The sequence below is a fragment of the Physeter macrocephalus genome, chromosome 18 (genome assembly GCF_002837175.3).
Source record: "Physeter macrocephalus isolate SW-GA chromosome 18, ASM283717v5, whole genome shotgun sequence".
NCBI lineage: Eukaryota > Metazoa > Chordata > Mammalia > Artiodactyla > Physeteridae > Physeter > Physeter macrocephalus.
In genome coordinates this window covers 42,613,164-42,632,254 of record NC_041231.1, presented here as the reverse complement: position 1 = coordinate 42,632,254, position 19,091 = coordinate 42,613,164, and the positions used below count along the sequence as shown (strand labels likewise).

At 43.1% G+C, this 19,091-nt stretch overlaps 1 protein-coding gene across 1 annotated transcript in view; it reads left to right on the top strand.

Moving 5' to 3' along the window:
- The first annotated feature begins 2,990 nt into the window (after positions 1 to 2,990).
- Positions 2,991 to 19,091, top strand: part of RBM6 (RNA binding motif protein 6) — a 109,138-nt gene continuing 93,037 nt past the window's right edge. The window contains exon 1 of the mRNA XM_024123776.3: positions 2,991 to 3,140. The gene's annotated coding sequence lies outside the window, so the exon portion shown is untranslated. The remainder of the gene's footprint in view (positions 3,141 to 19,091) is intronic.

The following is a 19,091-nucleotide window of genomic DNA, read 5'->3' as shown; positions in this document are numbered from 1 at the left end:
GCACCCCAACGAAGAGTAGCCCCCGCTCACCGCAACTAGAGAAAGCCCGCGCACAGCAACGAAGACCCAGCGCAGCCAAAAATAAATTAATAAAATAAATAAATTAATTAAAATAACAAAAGAATAGTCAGTTCTTCCCTGGAAATTTTGAAGAGGTTTTCCTTCTTGTCTTTATTACTTTGCAGTTCCTGATAAGGCAGCTGGTTTTCCTGCTCTGCTGGAAAATTTCCTCTGTGGCCCTTGTATTATCTGTATCTCACCTGGTTCCTGTCTCTCATTTTAACATTTGATCAAGTCCCTACTTTCGATGCTGAAGAGTCATGGCCCCAAGTGTGACCAAGGCAACAAAGAACAACAGGCAGCACAACAGTCTTCCTTTTTGCTGGGTTCTTCCGTGTGAGAATTTAGGGGCTGAAAGTGAGTCAACCTACCTCTGCAACTGGACGTTGTGCTCCCCATTCCGGGTGAGGGCGCTGTTCTGGGTCAGCTATTCTAAATACTCATATTCCTGGTCTTAGGCAATATAAACAACTTTCCAAGTACTACGGGCCAATGTAAGTTAAAAAAAAAAATAAATTCTAGATGCTTCCTCTGAAAACTCAATAATCACCATAAGGAAAAGGGGAAAGTAGGCAGGAGCATGAGCCTTGGAGTAGGACTGACCTGGGTTGGAATCCCCCCACCCTCTACTTTCCAGCTTCAGCAAGTTAATATTTCTGAGCTTTGATTTCCATAACTACAAAACGGGATATCATACAGTTATTGTGAAGATTAAATGAGATAATGAAGTGTCAGCACAAGGCCAGGCAAAGAGTTGTGATAAAGGGTAGCAATTATTATTGCCCAAGGAACTTGGGCATAAGGCAAAAATAATTAGTTCTTTCATATGTTTACCTCCTTAGAGGACAAAGTACTATCTGATAATGGAAAGAACCACCAACAATGGCCCAGTTTGGGAAGCAAAGTCAAAGTACCCACAGCTCTGTGTAGGTGTTCCTCCTCTTCCCTGAAACCTCTTAGTGCTGGTGTGCCCCAGGCCTCTGGGCTGGAACTCTGCTCTCCCTTCTATTCTCACTCTTTCATTCCCTAGGTCATCTCATCCAGGCCCATGTCATTAAATACCAGCACCAGTGATATGTTGACACCTCCCAGATTTGCATCTCTAACCCTGACCTTTACCTTGAACTCCAGATTCATGTAGCCAACTGCCAACTCCACATCTTGTCTACTAAGCATCAAAAACAACCTACCCAAAACTGAGCTCCTGCTCTCCCTACCAAAATTGCTCCTCTGACATTCTTCTCTCTTTCCCCTCATCCCAGTCCATGTTTCCTGTTTCCACTGTGGCCACATAGGTAAAAGTATTATCCTTCTGTGGTTTTATTACTGCAACAGTCTCTTAATCAGCTGGCCTGCTTCTGCCCTTCCCACCTTCAGCCTATCTCTACACAGCAGCCAGATGAATCCCAGTTACATGGAAGCCATGATATTATTCTGTTTAGAGCCCTCCGACAGCTTTCCATCTCCCTCCTTACAGAAACCAAACTAATTTCAGCTGAGATTGTATATCTTGTTTAGTTTGTTGTCTGTCTTCAGTAACCAGCCTCACTCCCATCTCCACCGAAGCAGCAAAGTTTTGCTTTTGTTTTTTAAAAATATTTACTTATTTATTTTGCTGTCTCGGGTCTTAGTTGTGGCACGCAGGAGCTTTGTTGCGGCACGCGGTATCTTTTTAGTTGCGACACGCAAACTTAGTTGCGGCATACATGTGGGGTCTAGTTCCCTGACCAGGGATCAAACCCGGGCCCCCTGCATTGCTAGGGCACAGTCTTAGCCATTGGACCACCAGGTAAGTCCCCAGAGCAGCAAAGTTTATCAGCTTTGTTCAGGTTCCTGTGGCCCCAGCACCTGATACAGTGCCTGGCACACAGCAAGAGCTTCATGCAGTTCTTGAATGACTTCCAGACAAGATGTCTGAAAAGTGGGAAGGTAACTTTAAAGACTACTTAACTCAACAATCTCTTTTCTCTACAGATAAGTCTTGCTTTATTTTAGAATGATTTATAGGCTTTTCTTGCGGCAGACTTCTTCGATTCCATGATGTTGAATTCAGGCTATAAAATCAGGTTACCTTCCCTGAGGGGCCAGTACCTGGCAATACCAGGTAGCTGGAACCAGCAAGCATTTCAACAATGTAGACGATCCACCTGGAAGCTTGGAGTTGGCCATTTGAAGAACATTAGCTGTAAGGAGATTCTGGACGTGAGCTGCAAACTGAAAGTTGTGCTGCCCCGTTTTCCACTAGATTGCTGATTTGCAGATACTTTCCAGTTCCTCTGTGACCTCGCACAAGTCAATCTTGGCCAGATGTACTGCCCGAGCTAGCAATGCTCTGTGTAAACTGAGTAGATTTTCCTTCGTAGGTAGGGCTATTAAAACTTTAACACAGATGACACCCACCTGGTATTCCTGAGTCGGTAATACCTAACTTGGAAACCCATCAGAAGGAAAAGGAGACAAGCCTCTGTGACTACTGCTTCCCTACCCTATGGGAGGGTCGGAAAACAGGCTCTTGTGTGGGCCAGAAGCCCCTGCCTCGGAAGTCTTAGGCCGGAGACGCCTCCCTTCCATTTCCTTCACATTAACGGAAAATAAGTCGTTTTCAAGCTACGCAGGCCGGGGCCATATGTGCGCTCTGGCGGGGAGCAAAACTCGAGAAGGCCAAGCCACCAAGAAAATGCACGCCTCGCTCAACTCCAAAGACCGAAAAAGAACTACAACCCGTGGGCCAGAGGCCAAACCACAACCCCCAGCAGCCCCGGCGGACGGCGTGGGGGGGGGGAGGAGGGAAGGGCGCCCTCCCATTGGATGCCGACGAGAGCGTGCCCTTACGTCCCGCCCGCGCAGGCAAGCAGCCCCTCCCCCGCCCCGCCCTCCGGCCCCCGCGCGGGGTACGCCGGGAGTGGATTCGGTGCGACCGGCCGCGGTACTCCATCTCCCGGCGGGCAGAGCGCTAAAGGCGGCGGCGCCTTTGTGAAGGCAGTGGCTCGGCGCGGAGGAAGTTCCGGTCTCCGCGGCGCTGGGTCGGTGGCAGCGGCCGAGGATTAGGAGGAGCGGGCCGGGGAGGCCGCGCTGCCTCGGTAAGGGCTTGGGGCCGTAGAGAGGGCGTGCCGGAGCCTGGGGGAAAAGAGCCGGCCTGCCAGGCCGCTCTGGATGTCGCGGGCCCGCGCGGGCTAGAAGCTGCGGCTTCGGTGTCGCGGGGTGGCCGCGGCCTCGCTCAGGAAGAGAGCCAAGTGGCGGTGTGGTGAGGGAGGCGCCGCCCACGGGAGGAACGCCCCAGAATGGTCGCGGGCCCGGGGCGGGGCCCGGCGCGGCAGTGGAATTACCGGTCCAGTCTCGGGGCGGCCGGCTGCGGTGTTTGTAGCTGGCGCGTGGTCGCGGTTCGGTTCTCCTGCTCTGAGGAGCTCCAGGCAGGCGGCCCTTTCTTCCTCCTTTTTTCTTGCTTTTTAAAGATTCTGATACAGTTCTGAGGCATCGTTCAAGAGGGAGCTTGTTTTGTGCTTAGCACGTAGCTTCACTCTCAGACCTGGACAGACCCGAGTGGGCTCAGCCGGACCACAGGGCGCGAGAGTTCGGAGCCCGGCACTCGGGGCTGTAGAACCTGGAGCCGGGGGAGTGGTCTGGTGGGTCCTGCACCCGTTGGGCGCATGTAGGAGGAGAGGGAAGTTTCCTCGTATTCGCTCTTTAGATTCCTTTTGGCGTTGTAAATCTGTGTTTTTCTCTTAATTTTAGAATTGATGTTGTGCTTATGGGCTCAACTCTGGGCGTGCATTTTTTAATGAAACAAAGGGCCTTGTTTTGTAGGGTACGTAAACTGTAAGAGTACTTGTATTTTTTGCACATTCCAGGTTTGCTTGTGAAGGTCAGAGTTGCGGGGATCTAGGTGGAGTTCAGTAGACTTAGATGTGCCTGGTCACCTGATTCATTTCTGAACTCTGGATTGTGCCCTAGGTTTGTTAGTTTTCAACTTCCTGTTGAGTAGTGCCACCAATGTGAATGGTTTAATAATGTCAACATCAGCAAACTTGTGAGGATTCTAGGAGAGGTATCAAGAACTGATAAGTGAGGGTAGGACTGACAATGGTATGTTGGCATTCTGGTGAAACACACAAAAGTTGGACCTGAACCTTGCCTGGTTTACAGGCGTCTAACTAGGTACCTAACCTATAGAATAGGTACTACGTCTCTGTTTCTGGACATTTGTAGCACCCTTCTTTATAGAATTTTGTTACCAGAGTTGGGTTTACTTTGTTGCCTTTAGGAGCCTAGTTTTTTGTAGCCTTTCAGAGGAGAATTGCCAATGGAGAGGTTACTAAGTGAACTCTCCAGTCTTATTGAAGATACATGGGCAAGGTTATACTCTTCTGCCAGTGTTTAAATGTATGAAATGGTGTGTTAATAATCTAACTTAGAGTTGTATTAACATTAAAGCTGTTGGAAAATTCTTTTTTTTTTAATTTTTAAAAAATCTACTTATTTATTTATTTATTTATTTTAGGCTGCGTTGGGTCTTCGTTGCTGAGCGCAGGCTTTCTTTAGTTGCAGCGAGTGGGGGCTACTCTGTTGTGGTGTGCGGGCTTCTCATTGCAGTCCCTTCTCTTGTTGCAGAGCACAGGCTCTGGGCGCGGGCTCAGTAGTTGTGGCGCACGGGCTTAGTTGCTCCGTGGCATGTAGGATCTTCCCAAACCAGGGCTTGAACCCATGTTCCCTGCATTGGCAGGCGGATTCTTAACCGCTGCACCACCAGGAAATTCCCGCTATTGGAAAATTCTAAAATTTTAAAGATGATAAATCATGGACTCTTCTGGCTACATTCCAGGTGCTTAGAATTTATTTTCCTGCTAGACTTCCACAGTAGTTGTTCATCTCATTCACTTAGTTAACGGGGCATCTATTGGGTGCCTTTAATAACCTTCCTGTCACACTGTCGGACTCAGTAGAGCAGAGTGGGTAACTGTAGGAGCTCTAAAATCTGGTAGGGTTTGAACCCCTGACTCTTCCACTACCTGAGTGACATTGGACAAATTACTTAACTTCAGTTTCCTCATATGTGAAATGAGGTTAAGAAATGTAGCCACCTCGGTAGGTTGTTTTGAGGTTTATGTAATCCTTTTAGAACAGTGCCTGGTGTGTGGAAAGTGTTCACTAAATGTTAGCCATGGTTACCTTTTTAAGAAATAGCTTTGTTGAGATATAATTCACACACCATACAGTTCACCCATTTAAGGTGCTTAATTCAGTGTTTTTTCATATATTATGTTACTTTTTTTTAATAAAGTTGTGATAAATATATTTTGTTACATACATTGTAACAAAATTTGCCATTTAAGCCATTTTTATGTGTAAAATTCAGTGCATGAATTACATTCACAATGTAATGAAACCATAACCATTATCTATTTCTAAAACTTTTTCATCACCTCAAACAGAAACCCTAACCATTAAGCAAGTAACTCCTGTTGCCTCCTCCCTCTAGCCCCTGGTAACATCTAATCTGTATTCTGTCTCTGTTTATTTACCTGTTCTGGGTAACCCATATAAGTGGAATCATACAATATTTGTCCTTTCATGTCTGACTTATTTCAGGTAAAAATGTTTTCATGTCATAGCATGTGTCCAAACTTCATTCTTTCCTTTTTAATTAAAGATTTTTTTAAAAAACTGAGATGTAAAAAAAAACTGAGATTTTAAAAAACTGAAGATGTTGACATCTTCATTCCCTTTTAAGGCTGAACAATACTCAGTTGCTGTGTGTAGACCACATTTTGTTTAACTGTTCACTTGCTAGACAGTTGGGTTTTCACCTTTTGGCTGTTGTGAATAATGCTGATGTGAACATGGGTATACAAATATCTCTTCATGTCCCTGCTTTCAATATCTTTGGGTATATACCCAGAAGTGGATCATATGGTAATTCTGTGTTTAACTTCTTTTTTTTTTTTTTTTTTTTTTGCGGGCCTCTCACTGTTGTGGCCTCTCCCGTTGCGGAGCGCAGGCTCTGGACGCGCAGGCCCAGCGGCCATGGCTCACGGGCCTAGCCGCTCCGCAGCATGTGGGATCCTCCCGGACTGGGGCACGAACCCGTGTCCCCTGCATTGGCAGGCGGACTCACAACCACTGCGCCACCAGGGAAGCCCTGTGTTTAGCTTTTTGAGGAACCACCATACTGTCTTCCAGAGCAGTTGCATCGTTCCCACCAGTAATGTACAAGGGTTCCAATTTCTCCACATCCCAACACTTATTTTCTGTGTTTTTGTTTTTGTTTTTTTTTTCAGTAGCCACTCGAATGGGGGTGAAGTAGTCTCTCTCTCTCTCTCTCTCTCTTTAACCATTTTAATGTGTACACTTCAGTGGTATTAAGTACCTTCACACTGTTGTGCAACCATCATTACCATCCAGCTTCAGAACTTTTTTGTCTTCTCAAACTGAACCTCTGTACCCATTAAACAATAACTTCCTATTCTCCCCTCCCCCAACCCCTGGTACCCACCATTCTACTTTCCATCTCTATGAATTTGCTTGTCCTAGGTACCTTATATAAATAGAATCATAAATTATACAATATTTGTCCTTTCATGACTGGCTTATTTTACGTAGCAGAATGTCTTCAAGGTTCATCCATGTTATAGCATCTATCAGAATTTCATTCCTTTTTGAGGCTGAATAGTATTCCATTATATATATATACTATATTATGTTTATCTTTTTATCTATTGGTGGCATTGGGTTGTTTCCACCTTTTGACTGTTGTGAGTAATGCAGGAATGAACATGGGGGCGGGTACACATATATACTAGAGTCCCTGCTTTCATTTCTTTTGGGTTTATACCCAGAATTGGAATTGTTGGATCACATGATAATTTTGTTTTTAATTTTTTGAGGAACTGCCATATGTTTTACACAGTGGCTGCACCATTTTACATGCCCACCAGCAACGCAGAGGGTTCTGATTTCTCCACATCCTCACCAGCCTCTGTTAGGTTTGTTTGTTTGTTCGTTTATTTTTGTTTTGTTTAATAACCATCTTAATGGGTGTGAAGGGGTATCTGGTGGTTTTGAGTTGCATTTCCATAATTGCTAATGATGTTGAGAGTCTTTTTATGTTTATTGACCATTTGTATGTCTTCTTTGAAGAAATGTGTATTCAAGTCCTTTGCTCGTTTTTGAGTCAGGTTGTCTTTTGTTGTTGACTTTTAGTTTTCTGTGTATTCTGGATGTTAATCCCTTATCAGATATGTGTATTGAAGATATTTTCTCCCATTCGTGAATTGCCTTTTTACTCTGTTGATAGTGTTCTTTGAAGCACAGAAGTTTTTAATGTTGATGAAGTCCAATTTGTCTTTTTTTTGACTCTGCTTTTGGTGTTATATCCAGGAGATCATTGCCAAATCCAATGCATGAAACTTCCCCTCTGTTTTCTTCTTAGAGTTTTAGATCTTGAGTTCAGGTCTTGAATCCTTTTTTTTTTTATTATTATTTTTTTATTTTTTAACATCTTTATTGGAGTATAATTGCCTTACAATGGTGTATTAGTTTCTGCTTTATAACAAAGTGAATTAGTTATACATATACATAATGTTCCCATATCTCTTCCCTCTTTTGAATCCTTTTTTTGATATAACTTTTGTATATGGTGTTGGGTAAGGGCCCCACTTGATTCTTTTGCATGTCGATATCCAGTTTCCCTATGACCATTTGTTGCAAAGACTGTCTTTTTCCCATTGAATGGTCTTGGCATCCTTGTTGAAAATAACTTGACCATGTATGTGAGGGTTTATTTCTGGGTTCTCTATTCCGTGGTTCTGTATGTCTGCCCTTATACCAATACCACACTGTTTTGATTACTGTAACTTTATAGTAAGTTTTGAAATTGGGAAGTGAGAGTCCTCCAACTATGTTCTTTTTCAAGGCTATTCAGAGACCTATGAAATTCTATATGAATTTTAGGATGGGCTTTGGAATCAGATGGTCTTGAGTTTGCATTTTGGCTTTAACTCATATTAGTTATATTGTTTGGGGGCAAGTCTCTCAACCTATTTGAGCCTCAGTTTCATAGTCTGTAAAGTGGGGATTGTAACAGAACTTACCCCATGGAGGACCTGTGATGATTAAGTGAGAGAACCCACGTAAAACGCGCAACTGTGGCAGAGTCAGTACTCAGCTGTGCCTTCCTTTATTACTCTTGTTTCAGAGAGTAGGAATAGACATACTCAGAAAAGTCCTTTCCAGCTTAATGTTATTGTCATTTTAAACACCTGACCATAGTAGCAGTAGTAATAATATTTAATACATTGGTGCTTTAAAATTTTTCGAAACTTTTTTTGGAGGCATAGTTTACATATCATAAAATCACTTATTGTAACAGTTCAGTTTGGTGCAGTCATCACCACTATTTCAGACTTAGAATATTTCCAACACCTCAGAACATTCCCTAGTTCCTGTTTGTTGTTAATCTCCACTTCCCACTCTTAACTGCAAGTCCTAGCATCCACTGATCTGCTTTCTGCCTCTGTAGTTTTATGTTTTCTAGAAATTTCATATAATTGGAATGTCTGGCTTCTTTCACTTGTAATCTTTTTTGAGGTTTATCCATGTTGCATTCCTTTTTACGAGTATATCACATTTGTTTATCCATCTACCTGTGGATTGACATTTGGATTCTTTTCAGTTTTTGGCTATTATGAGTAATGTTGCTATCAATGCAATTGCTTCTGATGCATGATCTCATTTACTCCTTACAGTAATCATATGAGGTAGATACCATTATTATTCCCCTTGTGTAGGAGGAGAGCTTTGAGGCATATAGAAGTTAAATACAACTTACCAAGGGTACATAGAAAGCTAAAGTTTTGGGCTTCCCTGGTGGCGCAGTGGTTAAGAATCCTCCTGCCAATGCAAGGGACACAGGTTCGAGCCCTGGTCCGGGAAGATCCCACATGCCACGGAGCACCTAGGCCCGTGCACCACAACTACTGAGCCTGTGCTCTAGAGCCCGCAAGCCACAACTACTGAAGCCCGCATGCCTAGAGCCTGTGCTCTGTAACAAGAGAAGCCACCGCAATGAGAAACGTGCGCACTGCAACAAAGAGCCCCCACGCACCACAACTAGAGAAAGCCCGTGCGAAGCAATGAAGACCCAACGCAGCCAAAAATAAATTAAAAAGAAAAAAAGAAGAAAGAAAGCTAAAGTTTTGTCTTCCTTTTATTTATTTATTTTTTTTCTCTTGGCCATGCTGTGTGGCATGTGGGATCTTAGTTCCCTAACCAGGGATGGAACCCATGCCCCCTGCAGTGGGAGCATGGAGTCCTAACCACTGGATCACCAGGGAATTCCCAGAAGCTGGAGTTTTGATTCAAACCCAGGCAGTCTGACTCTAAAACATTTTCACTAAGCCAGTCGTCTTGAAACCCTTTTACTCTTGAACCACCTAAAAGGATTAAAAAAATTTTAACCCCTAAAATTTTGAAAAAATTGTTTACCACCTTGTACATTTCTATGTTGGCATCTTAACACTTCTGTCATAAATGGCTGCAAAGGATGTATTTTCTGGCATAATATATATACTGTATATGTGCTTTAAATATATAGTTGACAAAACCATGGAACTGCAGATTTAATTTATGGAAAATGTCTGCCATATAATTTAATTGGCAAATCAAACTTTAATGTCAGTCGTTTAGCCAAACCAGACTGCATCAGTGGGAACATTCCAAATCCCAATGATTTTTGAAATAAACTCTTAAAAAGAGTAGTAACATTTACTGAGCATTTATTTATGAGGCACTGTTCTAGTGAATTTACGTTGTCATTTTATCCTGATAACTATGAAGTAGACATTATCTTTATCCTGATTTTTAGAGAGAAGTAAACTGAGGCATTAAGTTAAATAACTTGGGGCTTCCCTGGTGGCGCAATGGTTGAGAGTCCTCCTGCCAACGCAAGGGACACAGGTTCATGTCCCGGTCCGGGAAGATCCCACATGCTGCGGAGCGGCTAGGCCCGTGAGCCATGGCCGCTGAGCCTGCGCGTCCGGAGCCTGTGCTCCGCAACAGGAGAGGCCACAACAGTGAGAGGCCCGCGTAACCGCCCCCCCCCAAAAAAAAAGTTAAATAACTTGCTTAAGGAGCTACATTGTGCAGAGCGAAGATTTGCCCCCAAGCAATCTAACTGTGAACCCCAGCAGAGTATGTCCAGAGACTGCACTCTTGTCCCTTCACCACCACACTGTGCTTTCTTATAAAACTCACTTTTAAACTAGGAAAAAAGCAGCTCTAATGAAGTATCTAAATGTCTCCCTATAGTAGTAAAGTCTCATTTGTACATGAACTTGAGATTCCTATGGGATAGCTAAGTGGCCATTTCTGGCAGGCATCTGGACTTTATAGGGAAGTCTAAGCTGGGGATGGAGATGTGGAAATTATCATCATAGAGATGGTAGGGATAGTGGTTAAATTGGGAATGGGTAAGATTGCCCAGTGTCTTAGCTTGGGCTGCTCTAACAAAATACCCTGGACTGGGTGACTTAAACAATACAAATTTATTTCTCACAGTTCTGGAGCCAGGGAAGTTTTTTGTTTTTTTGTGTTTTTTTTTTTGGCTGCGTTGGGTCTTCGTTGCTGTGCGCGGACTTTCTCTAGTTGTGGCGAGTGGGAACTACTCTTTGTTGAGGTGCATGGGCTTCTTATTTGCGGTGGCTTCTCGTTGCGGAGCACGGGCCCTAGGCACGCGGGCTTCAGTAGTTGTGGCTTGCGGGCTCTAGAGCAGAGTCTTAGGAGTTGTGGCGCACGGGCTTAGTTGCTCTGCGGCATGTGGAATCTTTCCGGACCACGGCTCGAACCCGTGTCCCCTGCGTTGGCAGGTGGATTCTTAACCACTGCACCACCAGAGAAATCCTCTTTTGTTTCTTCTTATAAGAGCATCAACCCCATTCCTAAGGGCTCTACCCTCATGACCTAATTACCTCCTGAAGACCCCATCTTCAAATACCATCACATTGGGGATTAGGACTTCAACACATGAATTTTGGGGTAACACAAACATTCAGTTTAGTCCATAGCACCAAGATACGGCATCAAGAACCATGCTGGGGAACAGAATAGAGGCTAGGGGATTAGCAGTATTTGGTGGACATTCATTTATATATTGAACTAATACTTAAAGGTTTTGTATTGGGTGTGTGGGTGTGTGTTTTGCATGAGAGAGACTTGAGTATGTTTACCATCAAAAAGGAAGTAGTCAGCAGAGTGGTAATATAGGTCAAAAAATGAGTTAAATGATAGAGCAAGGTAAGGGTAGATTCTTCAGACTACAGTCTTTATAGGTACACAAAAACATCCCAGAGAGACTATGGGCATGTATATTTTTAAAGAAATCAATATGCAGAACTTGCCTTCCATAAATACTCTTAAGAATGATCTGGGGACTTCGCTGGTGGTCCAGTGGGTAAGACTCCGCGCTCCCAATGTGGGGGGCCCAGATTCGATCCCTGCATGCCTGCCGCAACTAAGGAGTCTGCATGCCACAACTGAAAGATCCCACATGCTGCAACTAAAGATCCTGCATGCCATAATGAAGATCCCGCATGCTGCAACTAAGACCTGGTACAGCTTACATAAGTAAATAAATATTAAAACAAACAAAAATAGAATGAATCTTGCTCCTGGATGTAAGAACAAAAACTCTTAAAACTCTTAGAAGAAAACATGGGGGAAAGCTTTATGCGTTGGATTTGGCAATGATCGTTTAGAGGATATGACACCAAGGGCACAGTCAACAAAAGGAAAAATAGACAAATTGGACTTCATCAAAATTAAAAACTTTTGTGGTCAGTGAACACTATCAACAGAGTAAAAAGGCAGCTCACAAAATGGGAGAAAATATTTTCAAATCACATGTCTGACAGAGGATTAATATCCACAATATATAGAAAACTGAACCCAACAACAACAAAAAACCTGAATCAAAAAGTGGGCAAAGGACTTGAATAGACATTTCTCCCAAAAAGGATATACAGATGGCCAATAAGCACATGAAAAGATTCTCAACATCATTATTGATTAGGGAAATGCAAATCAAAACCACAATGAGATACCACTTCATACCCATTAGGAAGGCTGTTATTAAAAAACAAAACAGAAAAACAGTATAACAAGTGTTGGTGAGGATGTGGATAAATCGGAACTTGTATTATTCTGCTAGGGCTGCCGTAGCAAAATACCGCAGACTAGGTGGCTTAAACAACAGAAAATTATTTTCTCACAGTTTGGAGGCTGAAGTCTAAGATCAAGGTGTCAGCAGTTTTGGGTTTTGATGAGGCCTCTCTCCTTGGCTTGCAGAAGGCCATCTTCTGTCCATGTCCTCACATGACCTTTTCCCTGTGAATGCATTCCTGGTGCCTCTTCACTGATGCCAGTCCTGTTGGATTGGGGCCCTGCCCTTATGGCCTCTTTCAACCTTAATTACTTCCTCAAAGGCCCTATTTGCAAATACAGTCACATTAGGAGTTAGGGCTTCAGCACATGAATTGGAGGGGGCACAATTCAGTCCATAACAAAAGCATTGTGCACTATTTGTGGGAATGCAAAATGGTGTAGCTGCTGTGGAAAACAGTATGGTGGTTCCTCAAAAAATTAAAAATAGAATTACCGTATGATCCAGCAATTCTACTTCTGGGTATATATATCCAAAAGAGCTGATCTCAAAGAGATACTTGTATACACTTGTTCATTATTCACATTATCCAAATGATGGGAGTAACCCAAGTGTCCATAAGTGGATGAATAGATAAAATGTACACACAATAGAATATTATTCAGCCTTAAAAAGGCATGAAATTCTGATAGATGCTGGAATATGTATGAACCTTGAAGACATTATGGTAAATGAAATAAGCCAGAAAGAACAAATATTGTATGATTCCACTAGTATTAAGAGGTACTTAGAGTAGTCAAAATCATAAAGACAAAGTGAAACGGTGGTTGCCAAGGACTAGGTTAAGAGGGGAGTGGGGAGTACTGTTTAATGGGTACAGAGTTTCTGTTTTGCAAGTTGAAAAAAGTTTTGTGGATGGATGGGGATGATATTTGCAAAACACTGTGAATGTACTTAATCCCTAGTAACTGTATACTTAAAGATGGTTAAGTGGTAAACTTAAATTATTTTTAAAAATGGGTATTGTTGATTCTCCTTTTCCACTTCCTCTTTCTTACTAACCCTTCTCCCACTTTACCAAAAAGTCACCTTTGCATTTGAAATCTAACTGAAGTACACTGCCCCAGGGAGGATACCCTTTAGGACACCAAACAATGTTTATCTCATCTCCCATTGAAGGATATTTGGGTTGTTTCCATTTTTTTTTAAAAGCTATTATGAATAAAGCTGTTGTGAACATTTTTGTAGAGGTCTTTTATTTTCATTTATCTTAGGCAAATACTTTAGAAGTGGAATTGCTGGGTCATAGGGTAGTGTTTCTCAGGCCAGTTTCTAAAGTGGTTGTACAGTTTTGCATTGTGTGTGTGTGAGTGTGTGTGAACTTTTTTTTTTTTAATTTATTTATCTTATTTTATTTTTGGCTGCATTGGGTCTTCATTGCTGCACGCGGGGCTTTCTCTAGTTGCAGTGAGAGGGGGCTACTCTTCCTTGCCATGCCCGGGCGGCTTCTCTTGTTGCGGAGCACAGGCTCTAGGTGCACAGACTTCAGTAGTTGTGGCTCACGGGTTCTAGAGCGCAGACTCAGTAGTTGTGGCACGTGGGCTCAGTAGTTGTGGCTCACGGGTTCTAGAGCGCAGACCCAGTAGTTGTGGCACGCGGGCTCAGTAGTTGTGGCTCACGGGCTCTAGAACGCAGGCTCAGTAGTTCTGGCACATGGGTTTAGTTGCTCCGCGGCATGTGGGATCTTCCCAGGCCAGGGCTCGAACCCGTGTCCCCTGCATTGGCAGGCGGATTCTCAACCACTGCGCCACCAGTGAAGCCCTACAGTTTTGCATTCTTTCGAGTAGTGTATGAGTTCTGATTGCTGGAAATCTTTGTGTATCTGATTTTGTGAATCTTTTTAATTTTAGCAATTCTAGTGAGTGTGTATTGGTATCTCATTGTGGTTTTAATCTTATCCTTCTGACTAATAATAGGGAGCATCTGTCAGACATGTGTCACAAATATTTACTCCCGGTTCTGTAGTTTACCTATTCATTTTTTAACAGTGTCTTTTGAAGAACAGATTTTGATTTTAATATTTTTCTTTATGGCTAATGCTTTCTGGGTCCTTTATAAAAGTCTTTGCTGATACCAAGCTCAAAAATATTTTTCCTGTGTTTTCTTTTTTTTTTTTTTTTTTTTTGCCATGCCTCTTGGCTTGTGGCATCTTAGTTCCCTGACCAGGGATTGAACCCGGGCCACTACAGTGAAAGCGTGAAGTCTTAACCACTGGACCGCCAGGGAATTCCCTGTGTTTTCTTTTAGAAACGTTATAGTTTTATCTTCTACATTTATGTAGATCCACTTTTAATGTGGTATGATAGTAGGCAATGCAAATGCCATCAATGGGGATTTAGGATATGATTCTGGAGAGGAAGCCTGAAAAACCACTATTACATTTGAGGAGGAATCTTTTTTTTTTATATTCATTTTATTTTATTTATTTATTTTTGTCTATGTTGAGTCTTTATTGCTGCTCGTGGGCTTTCTCTAGTTGCAGGGAGCGGGGGCTACTCTTCACTGTGGTGCATTTGCTTCTCATTGTGGTGGTTTCTCTTGTTGCTGAACACGGCCTCCAGGGCGCGTGGGCTTCAGTAGTTGTGGCTTGCGGGCTCCAGAGCGCAGGCTCAGGAGCTGTGGTGCACGGGCTTAGTTGCTCCGTGGCATGTGGGATCTTCCCAGACCAGGCATCGAACCTGTGTCCCCTGCATTGGCAGGTGGATTCTTAACCACTGCGCCACCAGGGAAGTCCCGAGGACAAATCTTTTTAAGTGTAATTGAAATGAATACACTTAAATTTTTTAAATGGGAATTTGCAGGGGTTGGGGGAGCAATGGTGCTTCCAGCAGTCACTAATTCTAGGTCCAATAGTGCATATTAAAGTTGCTGCTGTTTAAAAGCTCATAGTTGGATCATAGTTGGGTAGGTGCTCACACCAATCCTTGCCTGTTGGTGCCCCCTTGATCCTCTTAGCTGAGTGTCCTGTTTGGCCCAAAGCATTTACTTTGGAAAAAATTAGAGTGTTTAAAGCAGGAACAGGCTGCTATATACCACAGCTAAAACTAATGGAATAGTACCCCTGGTTCTGCTTGTTGGCTTTTGGAACTGAAGTCATGAGTAAGAGGGGTGGCCCTGGGTATTGGTTTTATTTTGCTGGAGGTAAATTTCTTGGACATGTGCAGAATGGACCAGAGTGAAAGTATTTGCTGAGAATTTTTTTTTTTTTTTTTTAATCTGCGTTGGGTCGTCATTGCTGCGCACGGGCTTTCTCTAGTTGCGGCGAGCGGGGGCTACTCTTCGTTTGCAGCAGGCGGGCTTTTCATTGCGGTGGCTTCTCTTGTTGCGGAGCATGGGCTCTAGGCATGCGGGCTTCAGTAGTTGTGGCACATGGGCTCAATAGTTGTGGCTCGCAGGCTCTGGAGTGTAGGCTCAGTAGTTGTGGTGCACGGGCTTAGTTGCTCCGCGGCATGTGGGATCTTCCTGGACCAGGGCTTGAACCTGTGTCCCCTGCATTGGCAGGAGGATTCTTAGCCACTGCGCCACCAGGGAAGTCCCGCCAAGAATGTTTTTATTAATCAAGAGTCAAAGGCAGAGGAGGCTCAGAAACAATCAGCTAACATCATCATTCTAACCTTAAAGGCTGCTGACCCTATACAATGGGGAGGCTTTATTCCCATACCCACTGGTTGGTTTCCAGGAAACCAAAGTCTTTATGTTCTGGGGGAGTATAATTGTAAAGCTGAAAATTAAAGGAATTGATGAGAAGGGCATCACTAGGAGTGCAATCCATAGTTTAATGTGATGCTTGCCATCTCTCAGGATTAACTGACCCCTGTTCAACCACTATTCATGTGAAATTACTTTTCAATTCAGCATTCAAAACTCTCATTTGAGTATCATACAGAGTGAAGTAAGTCAGAGGAAAACAAATATATTAACGCATATGTGTGAAGCGTAGAAAAATGGTACAGATGAACCTATTTGCAGGGCAGGAATAGAAACGCAGACGTAGAGAACGGACGTGTGGACATGGCGGGGAAAGGGAGGGTGGAATGAATTGGGAGATTAGGTTTGACATAAATACACTACCATGTGTAAAATAGATAGCTAGTGGGAACCTGCTGTATAGCACAGGGAGCTCAGCTCAGTGCTCTGTGATGACCTAGATGGGTGGGATGAGGGGGTAGGAAGGTCCAAGAGGAAGGGGATATATGTATACATATAGCTGATTCACTTCACTGTACAGCAGAAACTAACACAACATTGTAAAGCAATTATACTACAATAAAAACTAACAAACAAAAGCCTCTCATTTGGCTATTTACTACTACTACCAAGATCTACACCTGCAGCAGCTTCACCTGGACTTACATCTCAGCCTTACCACAGGGGCCCTCTTACTCATTGCTATGTTGCATCTGTTAGGGGTGGGATCTGGGCATTTGAGGTGGCAGGCCTTCTCTTTCTCACTTGAATGTTCACCGCCAGGTACAGTAGTATAATTAGTGTTATAGTACCACTTATTTTCAGAGTTAGGTGGTATGGCAGGTGACTTGTACATTCCTTAGTGGATTCTGACTTTCTTGGCTCCTGTCTTGCTGTGTATATCAACCAATATCCCTGCTGGGTTCTGATGAGCTTCAGCATTTAAAGCCTTAACCTGGCATTCAGTTCATCCCGCAGTGCCAGTTCTGTTTACCAAAAGTAGCCCTGGCTCCATGTCAGTAACTCAAGAGTTTTTACCCATTTAAAGTTTAAGGATAGTTTAGCATCATTTCAGCCCCGAGACCTGTAATCATTTGCTTTGCTAGATTAAACTGTCTGAAGAATTCCAGCTATTCTGAGGAAAATTTTGGAGGGAACCACTAGATGTTTTTCCATACCTTTGGCCCCATTCCCACCAGCAGTATATTAGGGTTCTAATTTCTCCAGATTCTTGTCAACTTATCTTTTTATTAGAGACATCCTAGTGGATATGAAGTGGTATCTTACTGTGGTATTTTTGTTTGTTTTGGTTTTTTGGCTTATGGGATCTTAGTTCCCCGACCAGGGATTGAACCTGGGCCACGTCATTGAAAGTGCCGAGTCCTAATCACTGGACCACCAGGGAACTCCCCTTATTATGTTTTTTTTGTTGTTGTTTTTTGTTTTTGCGGTACGTGGGCCTCTCACCGTTGTGGCCTTTCCCGCTGTGGAGCACAGGCTCCGGACGCGCAGGCCCAGAGGCCATGGCTCACGGGCCCAGCCGCTCCGCGGCACGTGGGATCCTCCTGGACCGGGGCACGAACCCGTGTCCCCCACATCGGCGGGCGGACTCTCAACCACTGTGCCACCAGGGAAGCCCTTAATTATGGTTTTGATGTGCATTTCCCTTATGGGTAATATTGTGCATTTTTCCTGTGCTTATTGGCCTTTTAAAAGTATCATCTTTGGAGAAATGTCTATTCATAGCCTTTGCCCATTTTAAAAATTGGGTTGTCATTTTGCTACTGAGTTGTAAAATAGTTCTTTATGTGTTCTAGATACAGGTCCCTTATCAAATATGATTTACACAAGTTTTCTCCCATTCTGTGGGCTGTCTTCACTTTCTTGATGGTGTCCTTTAAAGCACAGAATTTTAAATTTTGATGATATCCAATTGATCTATTTTATTTTTCCTTTTGTTGCTTGTGCTTTTGGTATTCATCTTATCCAAGAACCCATTTCTTAATCTAAGGTCATGAAGATTTATGCCTGTTCTAAGAATTTTATAGTTTTACCTCTTAAAACATTTAGGTCTTTGATCCATTTGTGTTAATTTTTATACATGACATGAAGTAGGGGTTCAACTTTATTCTTCTGCACGGGGACATCCACTTGTCCCAGTACCATTTGTTGAAAAGACTGTTCTTTCTTCATTGAATTGTCTTAGAACTCTTGTCTAATACACTTGATCCTAAATGTGAGGGTTTATTTCTGGACTCTCAATTCTGTTACATTGATCTTTGTTTATCCTTATGTCAGTGCCATACTGTCTTGATAACTGTAGCTTTGTTTTCTTTTTTTTTAATTGAAGTATAGTTGATTTACGATATTGTGTTCGTTTCAGGTATACAGCACAGTAATTCAGTTTTTCGTATACACACACACACACACACACACACACAAACACACATTCCTTTTCAGATTCTTTTCCCTTATAGGTTATTAAAAAATCCCTGTGCTATACAGTAGGTCCTTGTTGGTCATCTATTTTATATATAGTATTGTGTATATGTTAATCCCAACCTCCTAATTTATCCCTCCCTGCACCCCCCCCTTCCCCATTGGTAACAATAAGTCTGTTTTCTATGTCTGTGAGTCGCTTTCTGTTTTGTAAATAAGTTCATTTATATCATTTTTTTGAGATTCCACATAGTAGGGCTTCCCTGGTGGCGCAGTGGTTCCGAGTCCGCCTGCTGATGCAGGGGACATGGGTTCGTGACCTGGTCCGGGAAGGTCCCACATGCCGCGGAGCGGCTAGGCCCGTGAGCCATGGCTGCTGAGCCTGCGCATCCGGAGCCTGTGCTCCACAACGGGAGAGGCCACAGCAGTGAGAGGCCCGCGTACCGAACAAAAAAAAAAAAAAAAAAAAAAAAAAAGATTCCACATAGTAGCGATATCATATGATATTTGTCTTTCTCTTTCTGGCTTACCTCACTTAGAATGATAATCTAAATGTTGCTGCAAATGGCATTATTTCGTTCTTTTTTATGGCTGAGTAATATTCCATTGTATATGTATATACTACATCTTCTTTATCCATTCATGTGTCAGTGGACATTTAGGCTGCTTGTAGTTAAGTTTTAGAATCAGGAAA